General features: G+C 43.7%; 1 pseudogene; it reads left to right on the forward strand.

Annotated features, from left to right (window-relative positions):
• The first annotated feature begins 3,037 nt into the window (after positions 1-3,037).
• LOC114633401 lies at positions 3,038-4,096 on the forward strand (annotated as a pseudogene).
• Positions 4,097-8,360: the final 4,264 nt, after the last annotated feature.

The raw sequence follows: 8,360 nt of genomic DNA on the forward strand, positions 1-8,360 counted from the left end.
CTCCAGAGCAGGCTCCATCTCCAGCAGGCAGACTTCGTCTTTGACCAGACTTCATCTTGTCTCCATTCTTCGCATCCCTGTCCCCACTCTCTCTCTTGCTCCCTGACCCGCGGACCGGAGCAGCAGGACGGCTCCTTACAAAGTGGCGCCCAACGTGGGGCAACAAGAAGGAGAGACCCAGTGAGGGATGTTACCAGAAGAAGGGTCAACTGAAAATTCAGAAGTGAAACAGAGGTAATTGCCGTGGAAACCTGCCGTGTGGAGATCAGTAAGTCATAGTAATGATAATGGGGCAAGTAATAAGTCAGCCTGAATTCAACTCTCAGCCTGATTTCAACTCTCTGTTTTTGTTTTGTTCTTTGCTGCTTATGTGTGTTAATTGTTTGCTTCTGTTTTGCTGTTTAAATGCTGTCTTTCATGTTCAAAAGACAAAGAAAAGTATAGAATCCAAAATATGACCAAAGGTTGAAGTAATTGATTTGACAGAGCCGGATTGTGCTGACCTAGAGGAAGAGACAGCAAAAAATTACGACCCTGAATGGTCCTCTTCCACTCCCTCTGCTCCTCCACCTCCAGATGCTCCTGCTATGGAGATGGTGGTTGTAGATCCCAGAAAGGAGTTACAGGACAAAATTTCTCTGCTTAAACAACAAATAGAGTTAGAGAAAGAGTATTGGGACTTAATTAATCAGTTACAAAAATTAAGGACAGGGAAGATGTCTCAAGAGGGCGAGGTTAATTGGGAAATCACCCAGGTCCTTGTGTTCCTCAACCCAGAGTCCAAAGCCAGCCCCTGTCCTCTGGTTTTAGTTCAGCCACAGATCAGCCAGATGAGAGAGAGGCTGAGGTTTTCCCTGTATCAAATACTAGAGACGCTCAAGAGGTTGCTTGGAGACATCACACAGGGTTTAATTTTCAAATTATTAAAGAATTAAAAAATTCAGTGGCACAATATGGTGCCACTGCTCCCTTTACTCTTGCAATCTTAGAATCTGTTGCAGAGGAGTGGCTGACTCTGGTGATTGGAATACTCTAGTGAGAGCAGTTCTTAGCGGTGGTGATTATCTTATTTGGAAATCAGAGTATCATGAGAATTGTAAAGAGACAGCTAGGAGAAATATTCAGGCAGGTAATTGTTGGTCCTTTGAAGCCTTAGTAGGAGAAGGGCAATTTGCTTCTAGTGATAACCAGATGCAATATGACCCAGGCTTATTTGCTCAAATTCAAAATGCGGCCATGAAGGCTTGGTGCAAACTCCCAGTAAAGGGAGACCCCGGTACATCTTTGACCTCAGTCAGACAAGGGCCTGATAAATAATTTTCTGATTTTGTTCATCGATTAATGACAACAGTAGGGAGGATTTTTGGTAATGCAGAGGCAGGTGTAGATTATGTGAAACAGCTTGCATATCAAAATGTAAATCTTGTCTGCCAAGTGGCCATTAGACCCTATAGGAAAAAGACAGACCTTACTGGGTATATCAGACTCTGTTCTGACATAGGGCCCTCCTATCAACAGGGCTTAAGCTATGGCAGCTGCCATGCAAGGACAATCAGTAAGAGATTTTTTGGCAAACAGAGACAAAAAGACCTGTTTTAAGAGTGGCAAGCCTGGACACTTTGCAAAATACTGCAAAGCAGAAAATGAGTTAACCTAGAGACAGCCCAGAAAACAGCCCAGGCTATGCCCACTTTGCAAACATGGAAGGCATTGGGCTAGTGAATGTAGGTCCAAGACAGATACACAAGGAATCACCCTTCCCCATAATCAGGGAAACAGTAACAGGGGCCAGCCCCAGGCCCCGAGCCAACACAAGCCAAAACAGGCTTATGGGGCAGTCAGTATCATGCCAACAAACAACAACCCCTTTCTGAACATAGTCGAGCAACCCCAGGAAGTGCAGGACTAGACCTCAGTTCTGCCACCCACACAATATTAACCCCAGAAATGGGACATCAAGCCTCACCCACTGGAGTGTTTGGACCACTCCATCCAAATGTGTTTGGCCTGATAATGGGAAGAAGCAGTGCTACTATGCAGGGACTACAAATTTTTCCTGGAGTTATAGACAGTGATTATCAAGGTGAGTTTAAGGTAATAGCCAAGGCAATACAGAATATAGTCACTATTCCTACAGGAAAAAGGATAGCTCAACTATTGTTACTTCCATTGATTCCTACTAATCACAAATATAAGAGTACTAAGAGAGGAGATCAAGGCTTTGGTTCCTCTGATGCATACTGGGTACAACCTATAGTTAAACAAAAACCTATGATGACAATATTTCTTGACGGGAAGGCATTTCAAGGTTTAGTTGATACAGGAGCTGATGTGAAAATTATCAAAAGTGATTGGCCTGCCACCTGGCCTCTGACCCCAACTTTAACTAATTTAAGGGGCATTGGCCAAAATCAAAATCCATAGCAAAGCTCTAAGGTGTTGACATGGAAAGATAAAGAAGAGAATACAGGGAATATACAACCCTATGTCATCCCGGGCCTTCCCATTAATCTCTGGGGCAGAGATCTATTATCCCAGTTGGGATTGATTATGTACAGCCCTAATGAAGTAATCATGGCTCAAATGATAAACTCTAGGTTTTCTCCAGGGAAAGGATTAGGAAAAAGTGAAAATGGGATTATTCATCCTATTGAGGTCCATGGTAACTCTGGAAGAAGAGGCTCAGGGTATTTTTGATGGGGGCTATTGATTCAGCTGCACTCCTAGGGTGTTGTGCCGATCCAATCACCTAGAAGGAGGACTCACCCATCTGGGTGAATCAGTGGTCCCTAACCGCAGAAAAATTACAAGCTGTTCAATTGCTAGTGCAAGAGCAATTACAGGCAGGACATTTAGAAGAGAGTAAGTCTCCCTGGAATACCCCAATATTTGTCATTAAGAAAAAGTCTGGAAAGTGGAGATTGTTATAAGACTTGAGGGCCGTTAATGCGACCATGATTCTGATGGGAGCCTTACAACCTGGGCCCACACCAGTGGCAACCTTTAGGCTATTATAAAATAGCTATAAATTTAAAAGACTGTTTTTCTCTCCTATTACATGAATGAATCCTGCATCTGGAGCCCTGAGCCCTCTCCCCTGGCCCAATGGAACTGCCAATACCACTAAGAACCTGGTAGTGACTGCAGAAATGTGCTGCTACTGCTTTGATGTACTCTACTGTCACCTCTATGGCTTTCCACAGCCACGACTTCCTAGATTCACCAATGACCCCTATCCTCTCTTTGTAACCTGGAAGACAGGACAAGACAAGCGGCTTCGTGGCTGCACTGGGACCTTCTCAGCCATGAATCTTCATTCAGGACTCAGGGAATACACGTTAACCAGTGCACTTAAGGACAGCCGATTTCCTCCCCTGACCCGAGAGGAGCTGCCCAAACTTTTCTGTTCTGTCTCCCTTCTTACTAACTTTGAAGATGCCAGTGATTACCTGGACTGGGAGGTAGGGGTCCATGGGATTTGGATTGAATTCATCAATGAAAAAGGCATCAAGGGCACAGCCACATATTTACCTGAGGTTGCTAAGGAACAAGACTGGAATCACATCCAGACAATAGACTCCTTGCTCAGGAAAGGTGGTTTTAAGGCTCCAATTACCAGTGAATTCAGAAAATCAATCAAACTCACGAGGTATCGAAGTGAGAAGGTGACAATCAGTTATGCAGAGTATATTGCTTCTCGACAGCACTGTTTCCTGTAGGAAGCCGCTACCGCCGTAGTGCTGGCAGCGAGATCAATTGCCATTACAAGATGGCGCTGACATCCGCTGCCCATCCCGATAAACAAGCTGTTGCGCATGTGCCGGAAGTGAGCGCGCACCAAGTCACAGCCCATCCTGGGGCGTTTTGGCAGGCAGCGAGTAAGCAGCCAATCATAAATGAACACGCCACTCCAGGGGTATATAAGCGGTGCCTTTTCGGGGCCCGGGGTCTTCCTCCTTTCATTAACAATAAAAGGTTTGCTGTGGAAGGATCCTGGTGTCCGCGTGTATTCTTGCTGGCTAGACAATTACATGCGGGTCACAGTTTTCAGAATGGCACTCTTCATGCCCCGCCCCTCTACAATCATTACTCCTGACACACGGCTACATGACCAGTCTCACCTCCCTGTGGCCACCAATGGCTATGACATCGTTGGAGCAGATGCCTCCTCTTCCTGGTCCAGTTACTTCTATTACTGCACCATTTTATGATCCTAGCTTCCGTTGCCAAGTCTGCCTCCTGCTGACTGGAGGGTGTGAGGATACATTGAATGTAACAGAACATGAGGGGCCCAAGCCTTATATCAGCCTTTACTCAATCTGGGGTTCTGTTGGACCAGGGCTCCCCAATAACCAGTGAGAATGGCTGTGTGGGTTCAGAAGACCGTTGTCTGGTGATTTCCTACATGTGTTGGCCACACACTGAAAACTGGAATAGACAGTGATCCATGGAGGCTTCTTCCCCAATCCCCCACAGCCCACAAGATTGATTAGGTGTACTCCCTGGCAGTCTCGGCAATGGAGACCAACATGAACCACTTTTAGGTTGTTTTAAATTCTTTTTTAAACTTCCAGTTTATTGTGTACCAAGAGTTGATCTACAACCTCCATGCTTCATAAGTGAAACACCATGTTAGGGTTGGATGTGGGTACTATGAGCCCCTGTGAGTCCTGGACAAGATTCTCCTACCAAGATCAGAAGTCCTGTGGATGACATTTCATTGTGCAGTAAGCTGTGAAGGTTTTCATGCTTACCTGACTCTCAGCGGACATTCTGGTACTCTTCCTGCATTGAGTCTCCTGGTGTTGAACAGAGAGCTCTGTGGCACAGCCTGCTGAGGAATGGAATGGATATGCCCATAGAGGTCCTAATATCATCGCTATAAGCAGGTGTGAAAGGAGATCTCTTCCTCACCACCCGGCTACCTCAACTCTTTTCTGGTAGCAGTGCCTATGTAGCTGCATCTAGGTTCTCAGAAGCACAGACATGTAAACAGGTGGTTGGGTTGGGCTTTAAGACATACTGTCACAGGAGAGCTTCCAGGGTCTCTCTGAGCTGATTTTCTTCACAGGCAAACATCCTGAGGGACCTTTAAGTAGGGGAGTTCTTTTTTCTGATTTGCCTGCAAAAGTAGGAAGACTTGATATATCAGTCCTCAATAGTACTCTAGAACAATGCTGTGTAATAAAACAAGGTGAACCTTTAACTTGCCTACCATACTGGGACTCTTCACCTCACCAGTGCAAATGTCCAAACTGTTCGTGTTCCTCATTTAAACATTCCCTCTCCCGTCTTTACTCATTCCAAAATAGCTGTTAGCAATTTTTTTTTCACTCATTTGGTGGCAAAACGCATAGTACTAGGAAACTAGGGAGGTGCTTTGAAAGCTCTGTCTCAAAGGCACTGCTCAGACAACTCAGAGGAAGCGGCCAGCTGGAAGAAAGGCTCCTGAGGGTGACACACTGGTTTTTAGCAATGTTCATAGAGAACTCATGAGGCAGATGTGGCCTCAACTTGGTGAACATATGTTTTGATTGCTTTGTCAGAATAGATGTGATGTTCTGGCTTTCCAAAATGGGCAAACATTCAAGTCCTAAGATCTCTGAGTTTCTTGTTCAAGGAATGGAGGAGGGAAGGAGGGCTACTTCCTATGTACTATTCTAGGCATCACTTCAAAGTTCCTGGGTGTTTTTGTTTTAAAACATGGCAAAGAGATTGTCCCAGGAGTGATCCCAGACCTCGAATGAATGAGGGAAGTGCCGATGACATTGGAATGCCCAGGATGCATGCCCCTTACTGCAGGTTGGGCTCCTTCACATGCATAGGATGAAGGGGTCTCATGCTGCTGAGGAGAGTGAAGGCTGTTGTTGACATGTGGCAGCAGGTGCTCTCAGGTGCCATGGATTGATGCAGGGTGCTCAGCTCTGGACTGAGCCACCCACCTCCAATTTGTAAAACAGTATTGATACATAGGGCTACACTCATCACTGTTCAAGTGTTCTATGTTAAGAGTTGTTTAATTTCTAAAGATTTAAAGCAAAATGCAAAAAAAAAAAATGGTGCTAAACTTCACCCCTGAGCACTCTCAGTGAGACTGGTCATGTAAGCATCTACAGTGTCATGCTCCTCAAGACTGTTTTTCTTGTAGAAATGTTGCCCTATCTTATCTTCCCCAATGTATAGTATGTATTTTATTTTGAGGGTGGGGTCGAATACCTGCCATTAAGAAAATGAACAGAAAGACCCAAAAAGGTGGGGGTGGGGGAATCAGTAAACAAGAATCCAGCTGGCAAAGCCCAGCATCACAGTGAAGTGGGCGCAGTGGTTTCAGAGTGAAGAAGCCTTACTCCCTGCATATTCCCTCATGTTCCCACAGCAGTCAGCAGTACAAAAGTTCCTCCTGCCTTGTCAAGGAGACTTGAAAAGAAATGGGCTCTATTGGTGTCAGTCCTGACTGGAGCATTCACAAGCTGAAGTACACAGTCTTGGTCACCTCATGGGAACATGTGGCAGATAGCTGTCAGGAAAAAGCAATTGTGGATTGTCTACATGGGGGCTTTGCATAGGGAGGTAGTGCTCTGAATTAGGACTGAGCTGCCTTCTACACATTGACCAAAGCAGTGATAAGGGTGGCCAGTATGGGGCCAGTTAGTGGTGGTAGTAGAAAGGGACCGTTTCCTGCCCTAGGTTTCCTTTAGCGATAGGCTGCTTAGACTAACAGAGGTCCCCACTGTTCTCAAAGAACCAGCCAAACTCTGCTGGCTTGGTTTGGAATTTGTTTCATCCCTAGCTGTGAGTGCCTTTCGGTCTGGAAAGTCGGCTTGTCTCATCATACCCACAGCTAGGACATATACTCTGTAATTATGAATTGTCCTTGTTTTCCTGAGCTAAAAGTGAATGTCTTTGATCACTAGAGTTTTGTCAGTGTTGGGTTGTTTCTACTGTGAGGTTCTTAAAAATGTTTTCGCTTCATAATGTTAAAATAATTCATGTTAGAAACCCTTTATACACGAAGGGTTTGTAGTTGAGACATTACATATATTTTACTGTTTATAATAAAAAAATAATCTATACAAAAAAAGACTGTTTCTTTACTATCCCTTTACATCCTAACAATAGAAATTGCTTTGCTTTTAGTGTTTCCGCTATAAACTTTAGAGAACCTGTGAAAAGATATCAATGGAAGGTCTTGCCTCAGGGTATGGCTAACAATTCTACCTTGTGCCAAAAGTTTGTGGCTTCTGCCATAGAGAGTGTTAAAACCATATGGAAACAAATCTACATGATTCATTTCATTTCATGGATGATATTTTAATAGCGGGAAAAGATGGAGAACAGGTACTCCAGTGCTTTGATGATCTTAAAACAGCTTTACAGACTGCAGGGTTACAAATAGCACCAGAAAAGGTACAATTACAAGATCCATATACTTATTTAGGGTTTCAGATTAATGGTCCACGTATTATTAACAGTAAGGCTACCTTAAGAACAGATTCCCTTAAGACACTTAATGATTTTCAAAAACTGTTGGGAGACATTAATTGGCTACAACCATATTTGAAACTTACAACAGGAGAGTTGAAACCTTTGTTTGACATTCTCCAAGGAGATCCTGACCCTAAGTCTGGCAGGGCTCTAACAGAGGAGGGTAGAAAAGCCTTACAGAAGGTTGAGAATGCTATTTAATCCCAATTAGTAACTCATATTAATTATTCTAAGCCTTTATATTTTCTTATTTTTAACACTAAACTAACTCCTACTGCAGTTTTTTTGGCAAACTGCACCCATATTATGGGTTCATCTTCCCTCATCCCCTAAAACGGTTCTTTATCCATACTATACAGCTGTAGCAGATATGATTTGTTAGGCAGAGATAACAGTTGAAAATATTTTGGAAAAGATCCTGATGTCATAGTACAACCATATACAAGACATCAGGTTAATTGGCTTATGCAGAGTTCTGAAGTTTGGCCTATAGCATGTGCTTCATTTGCTAGTCAACTAGATAACCATTATCCACCAGACAAATTAGTTCAATTTTGTAATTGCCATGCATTTGTTTTTCCATCTCATACTGCACATGCACCTATAAAGGAAGCATTGCTAGTTTTCACTGATGGTTCCTCAACAGGAACAGTTGCTTATGCCTTTAAGGATCAAGTAATTTCCTTTGCTACATCAGCTGTGTCAGCTCAATTGGTTGAATTACATAATGTTGTTGCTGTGTTTCAAACATTTCCAAATCAAACCATTAATATTTACACAGATAGTTCATATATAGCTCAATCTATTCCTCTGCTAGAAACTGCTGCACAAATAAAGCACTCCTCAGAAGCAGCCAATTTGTTTTTACGGTGCCA

The sequence above is a fragment of the Grammomys surdaster genome, unplaced genomic scaffold (genome assembly GCF_004785775.1).
Source record: "Grammomys surdaster isolate TR1022 unplaced genomic scaffold, NIH_TR_1.0 611, whole genome shotgun sequence".
Lineage (NCBI taxonomy): Eukaryota > Metazoa > Chordata > Mammalia > Rodentia > Muridae > Grammomys > Grammomys surdaster.